General features: G+C 47.9%; 1 protein-coding gene across 6 annotated transcripts in view; it reads left to right on the forward strand.

The window, feature by feature from the left end:
- The window catches only part of ZHX2 (zinc fingers and homeoboxes 2), a 268568-nt gene that overhangs the window by 2757 nt on the left and 245221 nt on the right, over positions 1-20590 (forward strand). The window lies entirely within an intron of this gene.

The raw sequence follows: 20590 nt of genomic DNA on the forward strand, positions 1-20590 counted from the left end.
CCCTATGTCGACATAAGCCACAAAAAAATATGGCGTCCGCTTTCGACAGGGCGTTACGTAGACCTGACTGTTTTTATTTATTTATTTCGTGGCCGTCTCCCTCCCTTCTTGGCCAAACTGCGGCGCTTTGTGCAAACGGGGCAGGTCCCGCGGGGACTCCACTGGGACGTGGCCCCGTCTCCGCGAGTTTTGGCAGGCGGGGGGCTGCGTGTGTCTGCTCCCCTCCCTCCCTCTCTCCCCTCTCCCGGTGACGATTCGCCGTAATGTGGTGGCAGGAAGCATGACGCCGTGGGCCGAGGCTGCCTCTGCTCTCGTCGCTCCCGGCGGCTGCAGGCAGCGGGCGCGCAGCGCGGGCGGCAGCCGAGCTACCTGGCGGGGGCAGGGCCGGAGCGCGGCGCAGTCCTCACCCCCGCTCAGGTGCAGGGGGAGTCTGCGCGGGGCGGGGGGCCGCGGGACCCCCGGCCCTGCTGTCCGCTGCCAGCTGGCCGGAGCCTCTGCCAGCCTGAGCCCACGTTCGTCCCCCTGAACGGCAGCTGGCGCTTTTCGTCTGCCCCACAAGAGGTTAATCTTTGTTGGTGTTGCAGCTTCTTTGTGGCTTCCCCAGGACTTGTGTCCTCGGCTTTGCAAACTTGCCCTTTTCCCAGCCGCTTTGCAGGAGGCTGCGGAGACGAAGATGAGCGGAAAGTTGGAAACCAGCAGGCATCACAGGACGGTCCCTTTGGCCTCGTAGCTGTGCTGAGCCTGGGAGGCGGAGGAGGAGGTGGAGGCGGCGGAGGAGGAGGGTTTGTCAGGCTGGGGCGAAAACTTGATGGGGAAGCCAAATTGTGATTTGTTCAGGTTTCCACCTGATTGATAGTCTTCAAAGCCAGTAGGTCTCTACCTTCAACGGTTTCGCGGTGGCCTTTTGTTTGTCTGGGGCGTGGAGAAGGAGAGAAGTCGATGAATAAGGACTTTCCCTCGACCCCTCCCTTTTTAAAGAGTGGTTGCTCAGCTTGGCCCCCTGGGACACTGCATTTTAGGCCCTGGAGTTCTTCCCCTGCCTGCTCTCTGATCACTTTCTCTCTGTTAAGTTGCCAGATCCCCAGGTCTCAGGCAGTCCCCGATGAGCAGAATGGAGTTAGGAGGAGAGGATTCCTTCCCCAGCACTTCTTGAATTGCCCAGACCTCCCACAATTACCCTCTTAAAACCACACACACACACACACACACACACACACACACACACACACACACACATTTACTCACTCTCTCCTTTATATATGGCAGAAATTAATGACTGTAGAAGTGAAGGGGGTGAGGTTCTGAGAGCTCTTCAAGATTTGAGTCAAAAGGTGATTTTCTGTTTATGAGGGCAGCGAGTTTAAGCAGTTCACTCCCAGGGCAGTAATGTCAAAAAGCGTTTGGATGACGACCAAGTGGAATAAATATCTTGTAAAATGGCATGTTTAATAGTAAAAATAGATTAATGGAGCCGTCAAGTGGTTGAATGGGACTAGCATAAAGGTTTAAGTTTAAAGGGAAAGTTACATAAAGCTGTATACACAGCTTTTAAGGCCAGAAGGGAAAAAAATCTACAAGTAAGGCTGAAAAGTGTCACTGACAATAATTGGACTGGTGATGTGTGGAAATATCATCGCTGTTTAAATGCTCTGCTCCGTGAGTGTTCTCTTGCGCACTTGTACCTTTCCTTCTAGCCAGGTTTGCTGTCAGCTAAAGGATGCACCTGAAGATTGTGCTTCAGGGGAAAATGCAAGAAACCAAGATTTTGGGGCACATCAGCTATCTCAACTAATGTCCATTTAAAGGGGGAAAACACCACTGTTTGTTGGCACTGAAGAAAGGATATTCCTGTGATGTAAGTGCAGTGTATCTTGACATGCTGAAAGGTGGCCCCACCCGGCGTTTCTCATCCACATCCGGACCATGTGATTTGGTGGGATGCTGTACACTTATCAAAAAGAATCATGGCAATGTTTGATAACAGTTGCTAACACTGTTATGGTGTGTGAGGCGCAATGCTGTGTATTTTACATGCTTTATCATTTAATTCTCACCACAATCCTGTGAGCTAAGTACTACTATTTTCCTCCGTTTATGGTTGAGGAAACAGAGGCTCCAAGAGGTGAAGAAACTTGCCTGAGCAACACAACAAAAAGCAAATCCAGGCCTAACTTCATAGCCTTAACTAGTCCCTTGTAGCAGCATCCAGATACATGACGTGATAGTTAGAATAAAGGGTCAGGTCCAGCAGAAAAGAGGGAACAGTAGCCACTGTCCCGAGGTCTGAACTCCAGAATTTACCTGGATTTTATTCCTTTATTCATTTATTTAGCAACTGTGTGTTGATTTATTTATTCATTCAGCAACTATAATGTTCATTATACTAATAAGAACCCATAGCCATTAAGCATTTTTGTATGCCAGGCACCATCCCAAGTGCTTCTGACTAGACTATTTTGTCTTCATGACAACTCTGATGTAAGTACTCTCATTCTCTCCTTTTTCTAGATGAGGAGGCACAAGCCCAGAGAAGTTAGCTAACTTCCCCAGGACCAAACAGCTAGTAAGCGGAGTGGCAGCCCCCAGAACACACACACTCTGCTGTTGTAATGCAGAGCGCATAACCAGATGTTATGGAAACGCTGGGGAGACAGAGCCCTCCTGGCAGAAACGCAAAGCACTGCATGCTCCAGACATTATGGAGATGCTGGTGGGATACAGACCCCCTGCCCTCTAGGAGTTTGAGCCAACTGCGGGGAAGCACTCATTAAACCAAATCAAGCAGGCTTAGATAAGTGCTATAATTGAGAAAACTAACCACTGTGGAAGGACAAGGAAAGGCATGATTCTTCTGCTCTGAGGGGATCACAGAGGATCTCCTAGAGGTGGGAGCAGCTGAACTGCCCCATGAATGAAGAGGAACAATGTCTGGAGGTGTAGCCAATATCATTGCATTCTGCTGCTGGCAGCAGAATCTTGACTACCAGTGACTTAACCAGATAGGGACTTTTTTGTGTCAGACAACAACGGGGTGGGGGGTAAAGGGGGATGATGCCTCAGCTGTACCATTGGGAACCCAGACTGCTTCTTTCTACTCTGCCATGCTTAGAGTGGAGGCCCTTGGCCTTAGGTTTATCATCTTGTGGTAGGAAAGTGGCTGCTACGTCTCTAGGCCTGAGGTTTGCATTCTAAGAAAGAGAAAAAAAGGATGAATGAGTCTCAAAGAGCTTTTACCCAGTACAGCTTCACTGCTATATCTGGGAAGGGGCACCCCTCTCGGGGACTTCTGTCCTTAGCTCATCGACCAGAGCTGTGCCACGTGGTGACTACTGCCAGGGAAGAGCAGTCAAGTATTTTTAGTTGGACCCATTGCTGTCATGAGCAAATTGGGGTTCAACTTGTAAGGCAGAAGGGGTGAAAGGAGGAATGGTTGTCGAGTTGGTAGGGAGGGCATGTGCTGCCTAAGATGACAAAGAAGGGCCCTGGGAGCGGTGGACAGGTACCCTGGGGAGGTGGAGAGGGGGATGCAGGGAAGGCTGTGCAAAGAGATGATGCCAGGCTTGGGGGTGCAGATGGAGGAGGTTGGCTTTTAATCTCTAGGTACTAGGGAGCTATGGCAGGTTTCTGAAGGTCACATGTCTGGGGAAGGGAAGACTAAGACTGACAGCAGAGTACCTGGTGCAGACAAACGAGCTTAGTCCTTATTTGCAATAAAACGAGTTCTGGAAAGTTTCAGGCCAGGGGACCAGTTTTGCCTCAGGGCAAAAAGAAGACAATGTGCAATAAAGAAGTGAGGGATGATTTGCTTTTAGGTCCTGTCAATAAGAATCCAAACTTAACCTGATGTGAGTCAGCTGTTACAGGGAGGCAATCAGCTCTCCTTTCTGGATAATTCAGTTCGTGGGACTGGAGAAGCTGGAAGGGGGTGCCATTTACTCTCCAAACGCTACACTTGCCTTTTTCCTGACCTTCGGGGCTCCTGGGCCCTAGCTGCAGCTCCACCACTCATCAGCAGGACACCTTTGGCCATGACCCTCGCCATTGCTTTAAATCAAGGAGATGATATCAGAGGATGTCAGAGGCCTTCCCAGCACCAGATTCCCCAGGTTAGATTCCTCCAGCAAAGGCCAGCCTCTCTGATTGTCTTTGCTCGGGGTATTACCTTTATGACTTTGAGCTGTTACTTACCTCAATTTTCTTATCTCTGAAATGGAGATCACTTTAATAGCTGCTGTATGAGTTGTTAGGAAACTTAAGAAAGTCGTAAAAAGGCTTAGCACACACCTCACATATGAACTGTGCTCAACAAATCACCATCATCACTGCAACCACCTCAAGAAAGTGACTTTATTGTAAATTTGAGGTGCCAAGTAATTAGCATGTGTGGATTTCATCATCAATCCCAGGACCCTGACTGTCCCCATCTCATTGCCATTCCCCTTCTCCCTCCCCCCAACCCCAGTACACACATGCACTCATTTTGTGGCAAGTCTGAGCAACTACTGAAATGGAAACCTGACCCTGGAATATCAGAGTGAGATGCTGGTGCATTGTTCAGGTATCTAATGTGCTGTGTCATAGCCACATCCAGACAGTGCAGCTCAGGAAGGATGCTTGGCTGTGCACATGCCCCTTTGATAGACAATAAAGTAGACATTATTTTCTGTATTGACAAGATTATTTCATTTTGAACTGAAAAAAAATCCTGATTCCCCTCCCCCACCCTTCTCTAATGCCCCCACCCTACATTGAACAGGTTGTGATTTTAAGAACATCCACCCACAGTCTGCTTCCTGTTCTTACACTTGTAATCATGCATTTAAGAGGGGTTGATTGACATTGGTGTGTGTGTGTGTGTGTGTGTGTGTGTGTGTGTGTATGTGTGTGTAAAACAGACCCCACGGGGAAAAACAGTCCTGACAACAGTATATCAATTTCCACCCAAACTTTAAAATGGAATAGAGACACCAGGGCCAGAACCTGTTTTCTTGCTGATACCTCTCTTTACCCCCTGGTGGACAATATTTACCTGTTAAAAGCCACAGTTCACACCCTTTCTTCCTCTTTCTCTCCCCACTACTCCCTAACATTAGAAACACTTAGTAGAGATTAATCTTGTTACACATTGTTTCACTGCAATGGTATTTAACACATAACAGAATCTGCAGTGAATGAAATTCTTGTGCTATTGATCCATGGGGGATCAATATGAAGGAATGTGAGCCAGGCATTCATTGTGGTGTAACAGATTTGTGATATATTTTAGGGGTGCACATGGCTACTTTGGGATGGAATAGCGGGAAGCCCACGCTGAGTTTATCTTTCAGAGAAAAATCAGCAAAATCCTGGGGACAATTTCCTGTCAAGTTCAGGGTCAGGGAATAGATTCATGGATCTCTGGGGCTTCAGGGAGTAGCCAAATTGAGTTAGCTCTTTCTTTGGAAGGAAATCCTCCCTGTTGGGGGCCCAGGGGCTACTTGTGAGAGAGAGAGAAGGAACCTGCTATTGAGGCAGAGAGGAAGAGGGTTATGAATGAGAGTTCCTGGGCTACAGCCCCTCCTTGTCCTGGTTGGATGCCTGCAACTGCAGCTGCTGGGCTCAAAAACATCTGCAGAAAACTGAGGAAGGACCAGAAGTCTAAGTTAGGGAGGAAGTGGCAGGCACTCATGCATGCCTGCATATGCTGTGCAGAGGTGACCGTTTAAACCAGTGTTGCAGAAAGACTCAAGAAAAACACTCCTCAGCAGGCCTGACATTTATGCCCCCACAGCCATCTCACCCCCACAGCCTGGTTCACTCTGGCTGGTGAAACTGAATACAAAGCTCCCTACACAACCAGATGCACAAAGCTCCCCACATACCCAGACATAGCACAAGCACATGGTGTTCACCATGTTAAGAACAGCAACAGCCACAGAAAAAGTAAGCACCTACTATGTGCTAGGCACTCTGCTAAACACTTTCCCTTCACAGTGTCATTTAATCTGACCCTGAGGAGTAAATTGAGAGTGGCAGTGTAATTCCACTTAAAAGGTAGGAAAAATGGGCTAGCATGGTGGCTCACGCCTGTAATCCCAGCACTTTGGGAGGCTGAGGCAGGTGGATCGCTTGAGCTCAGGAGTTCAAGGCCAGCCTGGACAACATGGTGAAACCCCATCTCTACAAAAAATAAAAAATAAAAAAACTAAAAAATGAGCTGGGTGTGGTGACACACACCTGTAGTCCCAGCTACTTGGGAGGCTGAGGCAGGAGGATCGCTTGAGCCCGGGAGGTCAAGGCTGCAGTAAGCCATGATCATGTCACTGCACTCCAGCCTGAGTGAGAGAGCAAGACTCTGTCTCAAAATAATAAAAAATAAAAAAAGATAGGAAATGAAAGCTCAGAGAGGTTAAGTACTTATTCAAGGTCACAGAAAGAAGGTAGCAAAGACAGAATTCAAACTCAGCTCACTCTGATTCCAGAGCTTTCTGATACTGTACGTAAGTCTCCTGGAGACCTGGCCCACATCAGCCTGGGAGAGGTGTGAGGAGAAGGGACGGTTTTAGATCGTGCTGTGGGATAGTCTGATTGCTTTTCTGATAAGGAGCATAGGGATGCATGCCTTCCTGCATGAGTGTGCGTGCACGTGTGCGCGTGAGAGTTTAGTCAAAACAGGAGAGAATTACAAATCCCCATCTGTTATCTACAGCTCCCCCCAAACCACCCCTCCTCAAAAAGAGGCCATTGTAAAGCCTCTATCAGTGTCTCCAAGAGAACATTCTCCAGGGGCATTGCGCCCTCTGCCCTCTCCTCCCCGGATCTGGAGGGAAGGAATCCCTGTGGGCTGAAAGCTGCAAAGTTGGAGCCGGAGGAGAATCTGGGTGCTCCTTTCAGGATGCAGAGTGGCCTCGCCAGCCAATGGGGGAAGGGGGTGGAGGAAGCAGGCGGAGGGAGGGTGGAGAATGGCTGTGTTGCTGTTTTTATACAATAAAAGAGGATCATTGTAATTGGGAGCCTTTGAATCATAACACGTCTGCCTATGGCTCTCCCCAGCTGCAGAGCCATTTAGTTAAATAGCGCACAGAAAACTCCTTTCAGCTGATATTACGTTCCCGCTGTTCTTAAAATATGAGACTGGGCTGAATTGCTCTAAGGACAAAGCCATCTCAGGCGCCCCCCCAGCCCCTGGGTGTACCCAGAACCCCCCAGGGATCTCCATAGCCTGTGGAGGAGGAAGTTTAGAACTTATTTCCATTTGCATGGCACCCTGTCTTTTTGAAAATAGATTAAGATATTTGCACACAGCCTGGTCAGAGCTGGATGTCGTGGTGAAGTTGTTTGTGGCAGTGGTGGTCTGGAGGGAGTAGGGAGAGGCCAGGAGGGCAGGAGGCCAGCACTGGCGGTGATGGGGTGTGCCTTTGCTTTTGTGTAGGGGAGGTAGAGAGGTAGATAATGCAGGGATGTGAACTGACAGATAGAAGCTGGAGAAAGAGACTGCCCTCTGGCCAAGACATTTAGGAGAAAAGATGGGTTTCAGGCAGGAGAGGATTGAAGCGCCAGCTCTCCCCTAAGCTCTCCTACTAGAGAACTCTACGGTTTCATTATCTTGTAGAACTGCCTGTTACTTTCTTCTGGGGAACTTTGTGTTAGAGAATTGATTCTGAGTATGTGGTGAATTTCTGCCAGAGACACGTAGTCCAGGAGAGCCCGAAGACTTCACGTTGTTTCCAAGAACCAGGGCTCTTGGGCAGAAAGAGCCGCAGAACGGAAACGGTCTTGATCACTTCACAGTTAATAGTAAACATTCCAAAGAACGGAGAACTTGCATTCAACAGTGTGAACTTGGACAGTGCCTGACTTTAGCGCTTTTAGAATAGGATTTATGGATTTCCTGGCACAGCATATATAATGTCCTCTGGAATCACTGAAAGAGGATTTTGAGAGGAGGAGTCTAGTAGCAACATGGTACATTGGTAGGATCCAGGAATGCTCTAGCTGAAAAAAAATTTTAGGGATCAAATAGCCCAGCTTGAGGAAACTGAGTCCCGGAAAGGTAAGATAATTGGCCCAAGGTTATACAGTCCTATGGCCATGTATTATTTTTCTTCTTCTCTACAATCTAGCTAAGGCCCTTCTGTTTCCTCGGCTGGCCAGCCAGCTCATCACAGCACCTTCCCTCCCCGCTTCAATTCCTCTTTCCAGTCAGCATTCACTGAGCACCTGCCAGAAGAAGAAAACAATGCTCCTGCCTTCAGGAAGGTCACAGTCATTGGCACTTAGCTACAACGTCTGCTGCCCATTGTCATGCTAGCCCTCACTGACATCACAAGCACAAATCTACATGCATTCTGTGGGTGTGCTCGGACAATCCTAAGAGAGGTTGGGATTCTGTTTTGTTTTTTGTTGTTGTTGTTATTTTTGATACGGAGTCTCACTCTGTTGCCTGGGCTGGAGTGCAATGGCGTGATCTCAGCTCACTGCAACCTCCATCTCCTGGGTTCAAGCAATTCTCCTGCCTCAGTCTCCCGAGTAGCTGGGACTACAGGTGCATGCCACTATGCCCGGCTAATTTTTGTATTTTTAGTAGAGATGGGGTTTCACCATGTTGGCCAGGCTGGTCTCGAACTCCTGACCTCAAGCGATCCTCCCATCTCGACGTCACAAAGTGCTGGGATTACAGGCATGAGCCACCGTGCCTAGCCCAATGTTGAGATTCTGTTATCCCCATTTAACAGACAAGAAAGTACAAAGTGGGGAAGTCCTTTATCCAAGAGTTCTGGAAGCCAGGCCGACTTGTGCCACACCTGATGTTCATCAAGCCTAGGCACATTTAACCCCTCCTGCCCTCCATGCACCTGTGGCTCCAGCAAAAGGGCTGTGGCCCCTCCTCCACGGATTAGAACCTGTGGCTGAGCCACAATCCAGCACGGAGGGTAACAGCAAGGATGGGTGTGCATTCAGGGTCTTCCTCTGCCAACGGTCTTCCTCACCCATGATTTTCCCCAATTTATTGAATGCTCCAAATATCCTCACACCGTAGCCCATGTCATTTGCACAGCAACCCTACAGAGTAGATAATATGAAGGTCAGAGCCAGAACTCGACACAGATCTTTGGAATCCAAGACTTGACGAGTTTAACCCACATCAGGCTGGTGCCTGCAGCAGCCGCTGCAGCCAGAGTAGCTGATTGGGAGACCTGCGTGGGCACGGGCAGGTCACTTAGAGACCGGATGACTGCCCACTTTAGTTCCCCAAAGTCCCCCTAAAAATAAAGGCACTTCAAGGGAATTTAGACAACCTTTAAGTCCTTTAAGTGAGCAACAGATACTTATCTGAGCATAATAATAAGTGTTAAGATGATGTAAGATGAAGGTGTGGTGGCTCACGCCTGTAATCCTAGCACTTTGGGAGGCCGAGGCCGGTAGATCACCTGAGGTCAAGAGTTCAAGACCAGCCTGACCAACATGGTGAAACCCCGTTTCTACCAAAAATACAAAGATTAGCTGGGCGTGATGGCACATGCCTCTAATCCCAGCTACTTGGGAGGCTGAGGCAGGAGAATTGCTTGAACCTGGGAGGTGGAGGTTGCAGTGAGCCGAGATCATGCCACTGTACTCCAGCCTGGGCAACAGAGTGAGACTCCATCTCATAAAAAAAAAAAGATGATGTATAGGATACTCTCAGGCATTGCGCAATGCTGTGCCATGGGTATTATCATTAGCCCTATTTTCTAAAATAGCATTATGGAGATATAACTTACATACACAAGTGTCACCCACTTTAAGTGTACAATTTATTGACTTTTAGTATAGTATATTTACAAAATTATGCAACCATTACCACGATGTGACTTTAGCACATTTTTATCACCCCAGAAAGAGACCCTGTGTACCCATTAGCAGTCACTCTCCATTCCCTTCTTCCACTCCCCACCCACCTTAGCCCAAGCCCTACACAGCCAGTAATCTACTTGCTGTCTCTGTAGGTTTGCCTTTTCTGGACATTTTATGTAGGTGAAATCATACACCATGTGGTCTTTTGTCTGGCTTCTCTTCTTTCCCTTTTGAGGTTCATCCACGTTGTAGCATGTATTAGTATTTTGTTTCCTTTTATATCCTGTTGTGTGGATATACCACATTTTTTTGTTTTTTTTTTGTTTTGTTTTTTGAGACTGAGTCTCGCTCTGTCGCCCAGGCTGGAGTACAGTGGTGCAATCTCGGCTCACTGCAAGCTCCGCCTCCCGGGTTCACACCATTCTCCTGCCTCAGTCTCTCCGAGTAGCTGGGACTACAGGCGCCCGCCACCACGCCCGGCTAATTTTTTTGTATTTTTAGTAGAGACGGGTTTCACCATGGTCTCGATCTCCTGACCTCGTGATCCGCCCGCCTCGGCCTCCCAAAGTGCTGGGATTACAAGCGTGAGCCACTGTGCCCGGCCGGATATACCACATTTTGTTAGCCATTCATCAGTTGATAGACAATCGGGTTGTTTCTGCTTTCTGGTGATTATGATGCTGCTGCTGTGAACATTCGTATTCAAGTCTTTGTTTAGAGATGTGTTTTCGTTTCTCTTGGGTAGATACCCAGGAGTGGAATTGCTGGCTTGTATGGTAACTCTATATTTAACTTTTTGAGAAACTGCCAAACAGTTCCCCAAAGTGGATGCATCATTTTTATGTTCCCATCAGCAGAGTATGAGAGAGTTCTGATTTTGCTGCATCTCTGTCCACCCTTGATATTGTCATTAGCCCCATTTTACAGGTGAGGGAACTGAGGCACAGAGAAGGGAAGGTCCCATGGCTAGGGTGGAGGAGCAAGACATACACACATGCCTGGTCATTGGACTACCCAGGGCCAGGACTAGAGGAAAGCAAATGAGGTACCCAGTGTGCAAAATTTAAGGTGGCACCCTCTCTCAGGTTCATACCAGTGCAGGGTGGCACCTGAGAGTGTGTCCTTAAATTTTGCTTCCTGGGTACCTGATTCGCAGCATACCTCACCCTGGTCCAGGCCCTGCCACCACCCAGCTCCTAGTGTATAGGGCACCGTGCTCACTGTTGTGGGGGTGAACACAGAGATGGCCACACCGCTTCTTCTTCCCTGGAGGTACTCGGTGTGGCTGGAGAACCCATGCATCTGCAACCCCCACAGCTGGCCTGGCTGGACTTGCAAAGCCTGAATCGCTGCTCACAGGGTTGCTGTGAGAATTACAGGGGATCATACCTGTGAAGCATTTAGCACAGTGCCTGGCACCTAGGCATGCCCTAGAAGTGCTGGCTGGTGTCATTGTTGTCATTGGCATATGTCTGACCTTACCTCCTGTGAGGATACCTCTAAGTCCCTATAGGTTGAGGGACATCCATGAAAGGAGAGGCCATCACCCAGGGACCAGGAAGTGGCCTGGAATGAAGGAAACTGGACATCCAGGCCCTCCTCAGCCCCACTGATCCTGACCTGGGCATCATAAGTCCCAGCCACAGAGCCCAGCACTGGCTCCAGTTGAGCCCAGGGGTTCTGCTCTGGGCTGTAGACACTCCATGCCTGGTTCTGTTATCTCCAAAGCCAGAGTGCATTGCCGTGCTCCCCACACATGAGAAAACACCTGCTGGATGATACTTGGGGCAGCCATGGTGAGCCAAGTAGGGGCCCTATCATGGCCTTTTTTTGTAACCAGCTTAGTCTGCTGGTCTTCAAGGGTTCAGTTCAGGGAAGGGAGCACTAACTGATCTGTCGTAGGAGATTTGGGAAATCAACTTCGAGAATTCTAGATGAATAACAGATGCATTGGTTACAAAAAATGATAGAAACGATGAGAGCCTTCTTTCCAGTTTGGTCAAAGGCTACATAGATTCCGCACATGGCTCAAATGGACTCACCCCTCTTAATTGCAGATGCTTGGGGGGCCCTGCCTCTGGGAAAGACTGCTTGCTGGCAGGGCCATGGGACCAATGGCATCAGACCTCCTACTGCCACTCTCCTCAGCCCTGTGCACACACCATGTCCTGGCACCCACCTGCTGGCACACCCTGAGTGTGGGCCATCTGTGCTGTAGGGTCCCCTGTTGGGAGATACCGTTTGTCTTATGCTATCTACCAGACATTGTACATGTGGGTTGGTGCCATGATGAGTCCTTGAGTTTGCTGAACTCTGGAGCTTTATGCTTTGATTCTCACCTCCCTACCCCAACCCCCTGCCACCTGAGCACCTGAGTACCCAGCTTTCACTGAGTGGTTGCTCAATAAATAGTTGTTATATTGATACATAGAATTCAAGAAAAGAGAGTCTGGGTATGTTGAAATAGGAGTGTGACATCATGTTAGTCCTAACTGCACAAAAGTGAATGGAAACTCTTCCAGAGTTGACTTTTTTTCCGTCTGTTTTCTTTTCTTTTTTTTTTTTTTCTAACAAGAGGAAGGAGGAAGTCTTATTGGAAGTAATACATGTTGTGTCATCTGTCACCAATCTCTCCCTTCCTCCACGCCACTGAGGTTCTAAAATACCAAATTTGCTCATGTTTCACTAACCGCCTAAAACCCTCTCCTGGTCACTGCTTTCCTAGGGGTCAGAAACCCAAGCGCTTTCAAGAGCTTTGCAGGTAGCATAAAAGAGTGAAGGGGTCAAGTGTAGAATAGTGGGAAGCAGTGGGAGTGGGTCAGACTAGAGAGCCTATCTCCAGTCTAAAGATATTTAGATTTTTTAATGGACTCTCCAGTCCACTACAGACTGCCAGTTGTAATTTCTGACCCATAGGATCAAGTCCAAATTCCTGACCCTGGCATGGTGGCTCTTTGAGAGCTGAGCTCTACCCACCTGGCATGTTTTGCTCTAAAGCCTTCCACCTCTTCCACATAACCCACACCTCAGTCATATCAGACTGACCCCTGAACCCCAAATGCACTGTCCTCTCTCCCCTTTCATTCCTTCTCTTAAGAAAGACTCCTGTAGTTCCTTCTTCCCAGAAAGACTATCCCCAAGCTTAGCAAAACCTACTTTCTTCTACTCTAGAGATATTTGTTCTCTCCTCTAAAAGGCCAGTGTGCCATGGAAATAACCTGTTAGAAATCTTAGCTGATGGATTTTGATCTGTTTGTACATCTGCATCCCTGAAATACTATGAGCCACTCCTCCACCCCAAGGGAAAGCTTCCTGTTTGTCTCCGTGTTCCCAGCACCAGCACAGGGCTGGCCCACTTCATAGGCTCAAAATTAATGTCTGTGGAATGACTGGATGGTTATATGAATGAGGAAGTGGCTCTGTCACTACAGCCTATAGGGAGTTCTATGCTCCTGGGTTGGCACAGGTGCAGAATGAGTTGCTGCTCGCTGCTGCCCCTGGTGGCAGGTCATTGCCACAGCCTGGAAGGACTGTCACTGGACTATTTTGTAACAGGAAGCAGTCAAGGCAGGGTCTATCCCAGGCCAGCTTTGTCCCAAGTTCAGGCGCTTTTGGCCTATCTTGGCCAACCTACCTGCCTCCCTGGCCTAGCCCTGCTCCCTTGTCTGTAAGACACCTGGCCTCGGGGTGCAAGCTGGGTCCACTTCCTCCCTTGGGCGTGGCCTTATCCCTTGTTTCCTCCTGGGAGCACCATCTCCACCTTCCTTTGTGGCACGCAGAGCAATATCACAGCTGTCCTTGCAGGATCTTTCTGGTACTTCCAATAGTAAACTTTTTTTTTTTAATAGAGTCTGAACTTGAGATCAAATGCTATTTAATGGTGGTAGGAAGGCAGGATGTAAATGTGTTAAGTGTCAGCCATTTAACCAAGCATGTTGTATACTATACCTTGTTTTATATTATTTAATCCCAACTACCCCCTTTGGTAGAAATTTTTTTACTCATTTTACACATGAGGAAATTGAGGCTTCAAAGAAATTAACTTGCCTGAGTTACACAGTAAAAGGCAGGGCTGGGATTTGAAGCCAGGTCTGAGTGACATCTGATCCCATATACTTGCCCTGTCACAGGGCTGGACTGTTACATAAAGGACATAAAGATTCTGTGTTAAGGCCAGGCGCGATGGCTCATGCCTGTAATCCCAGCACTTTGGGAGGCCGGAGGAGGCAGATCACCTGAGGTCAGGAGTTCGAGACCAGCGTGGCCAACATGATGACCCTGTCTCTACTAAAAATACAAAAATTAGCTAGGCATGGTGGCAGGCGCCTGTAATCCCAGCTACTTGGGAGGCTGAGGCAGGAGAATCGCTTGAACCCAGGAGACAGAGGCTGCAGTGAGCTGAGATCATACCACTGCACTCCAGCCTGCACAATGGAGCGAGACTCCATCTCAAAAAAAAAAAAAAAATAAGCCCTTATCAAGTAGGATATGTAGACACTGGCCCTGTCTTCCCCACTAGAGTTTAAGATTTTGCTTATGAGAGACCGCACAACGGGAACTAGTAACAGCAGCATCTTTTTCCTTTCCCTTTGGAGGCACTTCTTGGCACTAACACAGCCTCTCATCCTCAAGACACTGTCCTCTTGCAGTTTTGTCACCAGTGGGATGGTGGGATTATTAAGATTTAGTAAATCTTAATAATCTTAGTGTGCCATCTTGTGTAATAGGAAAATGGGCTTAGGATTCCAGTCTAATATTTGTGTGTGCACACACCCACGCTTAAGTAGTAGAATAGCAGACCATTCTGTAACAACTGTGTGTAGGGGAGAAAACCTAGTTTCCTTTCTTTCCCTTTTTAGGTTCTTTGTGGAAACGCTTTCCTGAAAACAAAAGTCAGATTAACAGAAGACAAACAACCAAACGTTTATTAGTGCGTGCTCTGCCCATCACATGGGAGAGGCCTTAGTTTAAAAGTATTTCTTTCTCAAGGTGGTGGCTTAGGGACCTTGCTTAAATAGTATTTTAACAAAGGGCCATAAATCCTATATAGTGATGAGACAAAGAAGAGAGCAGTTCCAGTCTTTGAAAAAGTGGGAAAATGTGATAAGACAGTAAAATCTGTTCCCAGATTCCTCGGGTGCCTGCTGGTGCCTCCTTTGGGCTGCTAAGTCCGTGCTGTCTCCAGTAAGGAAAGATCTGTGTCCTCCCATCAGGCAGATGCAGGCTGGGCAGGGGGTTCCTTGGCATTGTCAATGTCTTTCACTTAACCATTCTCAATAGTTTGGAGAAAAGTATTTTGGTTTCCTTCAAGTGCAGGAAACCTCTGGGATAGGCATTGGATGAGATATGTGAGTAGTCAGGTTAGGCTAAGCTATGATACAGTGACAGGTAAACCCCAATATCCCAGTGGCTTCATAAGGCAGAGTTTATTTCTTCCTTTCATGAAGTCCACTGAAGGACTACAGCTCTGTAAGGCAGCTTTCCTCCAAGCTGTGACTTGGGGATCCACGCTGCTAAAATTTTGTAGCCACTTCATTTGAAACAATTGGTTTTCAGGCTGCTGGAGGAGAGGAAGAGAAAAGGAAAGGGGTACTTACCCACTTTCTAAAGTTGCCACTTCTGCTCACACAACCCCGCATAGCCACAGGGAGCCTGGAGACTGTGGGGGAAGCACATGACTGTTGGGCCAGTAGTGCCTGTTTCTGCCCAGAGAACCCTGGGCTGGCTGTGCTGCTTCAGCAAGCATTGTGCCTTGTTTTCTCTCCACTCAGCAAGGCAACCAGTTTCCCTTTTACCTCGGACAGGATTCCTGAATCTAGGCCCACAAAGAGTTTCGGGGCAAAGCCCAGACCTGAACAGAAACTTCCAGACACTTAGTCCAGTGCTGTCTTTGACGCTAAGGACGGCGCTGAATTGTCCCTCGTAACAGGATGTGGAGGAGCAGTCCTGGGCTCTGAACGGCCACCCAGACATTAAAAAAAAATTTCTTTTGCAGCCTATTTGCCTTTCTTACATTTTGTAGGATACCATTACAATTTGGTTTTACATTGAGCATCCAGTCTGGCATAAAGAAAATTAACATTTAATGAGCCTCTAATTACTGCCAGCACTAATGATACTGAGCATAACAATAGTCATGCTAATGGCTGACAGTTACCGGGAGGGTTCAGTGTGCCAGGCCGATTCTCAGAACTGCACGGATTAATTAATCTGTATACCCCACCCAACTCCTCTGGGAGGGCGTCCCTGTTGTTCTTCTCCTCAGAAAGGCCTGATTATCTCTATGGAATAGAAAAGGAAACTGAGACTCAGCGAGGTGAAGCAACGCAGCGAGGAAGGAGCAGAGCCAGACCAGTCTAGCTGATTCTAAACCCAGCACTGGAGGGTGCGAGTATGTTGGGGGATACAGAAAAGGCCAGCGCTTGAAAGCTTTCTGGGTATTCTGCTATGCCTATACATTCGAGGAATACCAGAAGTGTTAGGGATGCCGGACACTTTGTTCATTCTTGCAGGAAATATTTGAGCCCCTACTGTATGTCAGGCACCATGCTGATCAGGAGGGACCCTACAGTGCTGAGGGAGATAGTGCGTTCAGTCTAGACTTGTTTATTCTCCACTGAAGTTCCTTGATTTTTAAAATACATTTAAAGGTAGCTGCAGAACGTTGATCTCACATCCTGCCAGGGAATGGTGGTGCGTTGGAATTTTGGCTCTGAATACATTGCATGGGGCAGTTGGACTCAGCTCAAAAAGTAAGGACCCAGCCGAGCACAGTGGCTCACCCCTGTAATCTCAGCACTTTGGGAGGGTGACGCCAGCAGATCACTGGAGGTCAAGAGTTCGAGACCATCCCAGCCAACATGGCGAAACCCTGTCTCTACTAAAAATATGAAAATTAGCTGGGCACTGTAGTGTGCACCTCTAGTCCCAGCTACTCGGGAGACTGAGGCAGGAGAATCACTTGAACCCCGGAGGCAGAGGTTGCAGTGAGTGGAGGTTGCAGTGAGCTGAGATGGTGCCACTGCACTCCAGCCTGGGGACAGAGCGAGACTGTCTCAAAAAAAAAAAAAAAAAAAAAAAAAGAAAGAAAAGTAAGGACGCTCTTCAACCAACTGACCCTGTGATTAACCATCCAAGCATTTGTTGGTTACCAATTTTACACTAGTTCCTGTGGTGAACAGTCAGCCAACCACTATGAAAGCCAACATTTGAATCACCTAGTCCAATCCCCTGGGGCTTTATAAGAGAGGCAATGGAGGCCCTCTCTAGGCTGTGAATTGCCCAGGATTCCTCTCCTACTTTAAAACGTGCCGATGTTAAAGCTCGCTCCAGAACAACAAACCATACCCGTGACACAAACAGCACTGCCCCCTCCTCTACACTTACATGAAGGAGCGAGCGTGACAGAATGTTTCACCACTCCCAGCCCTTTTGATGATAAGCCTCTTCTTTTGATCCTGATCACCACCTACAGTGTGCAGGGCAAGAGAGTCAGCCAAGCCTCATCTCCCCACGCAGCTGCAAGGTTTGAGGGAAGTGGGTTAGGCAGTGGCAGCTCTTCCCCGCCCTCCATCACAGAGAAAGAAAATGACACATACAAGATCAAACGCTAACTAGCCATGGAACCTGGGCTAGCACCCTTTGTTTTTGGCTTGTGCACCATAATTTTTTTTTTTTTTGCTTTTTTTTTTAGTATTAGAATTTCATCCAAAGTTCTCTGACAAAGCTAATCATTTAAAATTGGTGGTGGTGGGGAGGTGAAAATGGGGGAGATAAGAATCCAGAGAAGTCGTCTATTAAATATCTTTTTGGTGAACTTCAACTTTCTTTTTTAGCTTATGTTTTAAATTCTGGAATTTTGTTCCCAGAAAATAATACTGTGACTTGATTATCTCCATGGAGTAGAGGACTTGGTTGTAGCTCTTAGCCCGCTGATAATCCATGGAGGAAGGCTGAGGGCTCCATCTCTGTGACTGAGGAGCTCCTGGGCTAGGTGACCTAGCAGCATCCTGATGTCCAGGAAGCATCCTTTTTTCCCAGATTCTGGAGGAGAATCCTGTCCACCTGACTCACAGCCCTCCACCTTTGCTTTGTAGGAGTAATGGGCATTTACACTTACATTTGCTTTGCTTTGCTTTTTTTTCTTTTTTTTTTTTTTTTTTTTGAGATGGAGTTTCGCTCTTGTTGCCCAGGCTGGAGGGCAGTGGTGTGACCTTAGCTTACTGCAACCTCCACCTCCCAAATGATTCTCCTGCCTCAGCCTCCCGAGTAGCTAGGATTACAGGCATGCGCCACCACACCCGGCTGATTTTGTATTTTTAGTAGAGACAGGGTTTCACATGTTGGTCAGGCTGGTCTCAGACTCCTGACCTCAAGTGATCTGCCCGCCTCAGCCTCCCAAAGTGCTAGGATTATAGGCGTGAGCCACCGCGCCTGGCCTAAATTTATTTTTGAGAGAAGAAAATGCTTTTTGCTCCCTCCTAGCTCATCTGGTACAGCAGGAGTCAGCTTGTCCTGCAGTTCAGATGGCCTTGATGGCAGAAGACACCAGTTACCTTATGTCCCTTTCATCCCAGCCCCCATCCCATCCTGCTCTCTTCCCCTGTCCTGGGTTCACATAGTAGCTATAGCCAGCGCCATGGTCATCCCTAGTGTTTCTGCTGTGAGGCGCCCCGGCGAGGAAGCTGGTGCGGTGCCTGCAAACCCTGGCTTCTGCAAAGACTGGAAGGGAGTATCTGTGTCCTGGACAGCATAGTGGAGCCCCCTAGCTGTAGCAGCCACCCATTGTGCAGAGTAGGTGCTCAATAAATATCTGTGGAATTTCTGAGCCAGGCAGTGTTGATGGACCCACAGTGACACTTATCTGGGACGCAGGCACTTGGAGACTTGGCACATTGAGAATTTGTCCTGGCAACTGATGAAACATCTTTGCAACATGTGTTATCAGTAACCCTAAATTCAGGTTAACAGTGAGTGCTTGATTTAATCATGAGAATAGCTGTGGTCACTGAAAAGCCATGTATTTTCCCAAGGCGGGGGGCAGAGACAGAGAGAGAGAGAGAGAATGCAGAAGCAGAAGCTAAAGAACTAAGAACGTTTTTCTTCTTTCAAAACCATGTGGGGAGCTTGCCTGAAAGAGTTGTCAAAACAAAACCTACAACTGGAGTTATGGCTTGTGTAGACAGGTGCGCGTGCACGCAAACATACAAACACACAGAGCCAAAATACGGCACAGCTCAAAAGTTAAATATTTGTTAGCCTTTTGCTTGACAGTATATAGGTGTTTGTGTATAACTTTAACAGCATAAAAGGCACATGAAAGCTGGTGATCACTTTTGTAAGTTCCAAGTTGCAGATACTCAACTCTGCAAATCAAGGCTTTCAATGAGTGAAGAGACTATACATTTTCCGTAGTGTTTGGTGGTTTAAAATAACAACCTATGAAAAAATTCGTAATTCTAGGTTCGCAGAAAGAGACCATTTATTGCTAATTACCTACTTCATTATAAGTATCTGTAATAAAATTCTGAGGGCATATTGGGCAAATTATCATTTTAATAAAATAATTACTTAAGTAAACATATTCCTGCAAATTTCCCATAATGACTCTTTCTGTGACATGGAGTTTCATAAGTTAGGACTTGACAACTGTCCTCACGAACAGGATTTTGACATGGGGCTTATATCTGAGGACCTTGTAAACAGGGGGATGTTTTCCTTTCAGAAGATGAATCAAGAGATTAAGGGGCCCGACATGGTGGCTCACATCTGTAATCTCAGCATTTTGGGAGGCCGAGGTGGGGGGACTGCTTGAGTGCCCAGCAGTTTGAGACTAGCCTGGGCAACATAGTGAAATGCCATCTCTACAAAAAAAAAAAAAAAAAAAAAATGCCAGGCTTGGTAGCACACACATATAGTCCCAGCCACGTGGGAGGCTGAGGTGGGAGGATCACTTGAGCCTGGGAGGTAAAGGCTGCAGTGAACCATGATTGCACCGATGCACTCCAGCCCAGGCCACAGAGTGAGACCTCATCTCCAAAACAGAAAGAGATTAAAGAGGCAGAGACGCTTCGTAATATCCTCCCGTGCCCTAAACGCACATCTGGAGGAAGATGACTGCCAGTTCCGGACCCTCTGGCTTTCTGTTTGGATGCGTTGACTTGGAACTTTTCTATGATTCTGGAATAAGTATGAGGCCTGAGAGAAATTCCATATGCAGACAGGGGTCAGGAGACCTGGGATCACCCTGCCCAGCCACCCACAGCTGCTGACTTTGGGTGGGTCATTTATCCCCTCTCTGGCCTCAGTTTCCCCACTTAGAAAGTGGAGGTGGCTGTACAGTTCCCGGAGTCACCTTTTTTTTTTTTTTTTTTTTTGACAGAGTCTCACTCTGTCATCCAGGCTGGAGTGCAGTGGCACAATCTCAGCTCACTACAGCCTCCACCTCCCAGGTTCAAGCGATTCTCCTGCCTCAGCCTCCCGAGTAGCTGGGATTACAGGTGTGCACCACCACGCCCAGCTAATTTTTATTTTTTTAATAGAAATGGGTTTTCACCATATTGGCCAGGCAGGTCTCGAACTCCTAGCCTCCAGTGATCCACCCACCTTGGCCTCCCAAAGTGCTGGGATTAGAGACATGAGCCGCCATGCCCGGCTTCAAGTCACTTTTCTTCTCAGCAGTCTGCAGCTGGGTTCATTCTGCCCATCCCCAGGTAGCAGGGTTCCTGCAGGTAAGACCTGTTGCTGTCAGAGGCCCGTGGCTGCCCTAGCTCCCTTG

This window comes from Symphalangus syndactylus, chromosome 7 (assembly GCF_028878055.3).
Source record: "Symphalangus syndactylus isolate Jambi chromosome 7, NHGRI_mSymSyn1-v2.1_pri, whole genome shotgun sequence".
NCBI lineage: Eukaryota > Metazoa > Chordata > Mammalia > Primates > Hylobatidae > Symphalangus > Symphalangus syndactylus.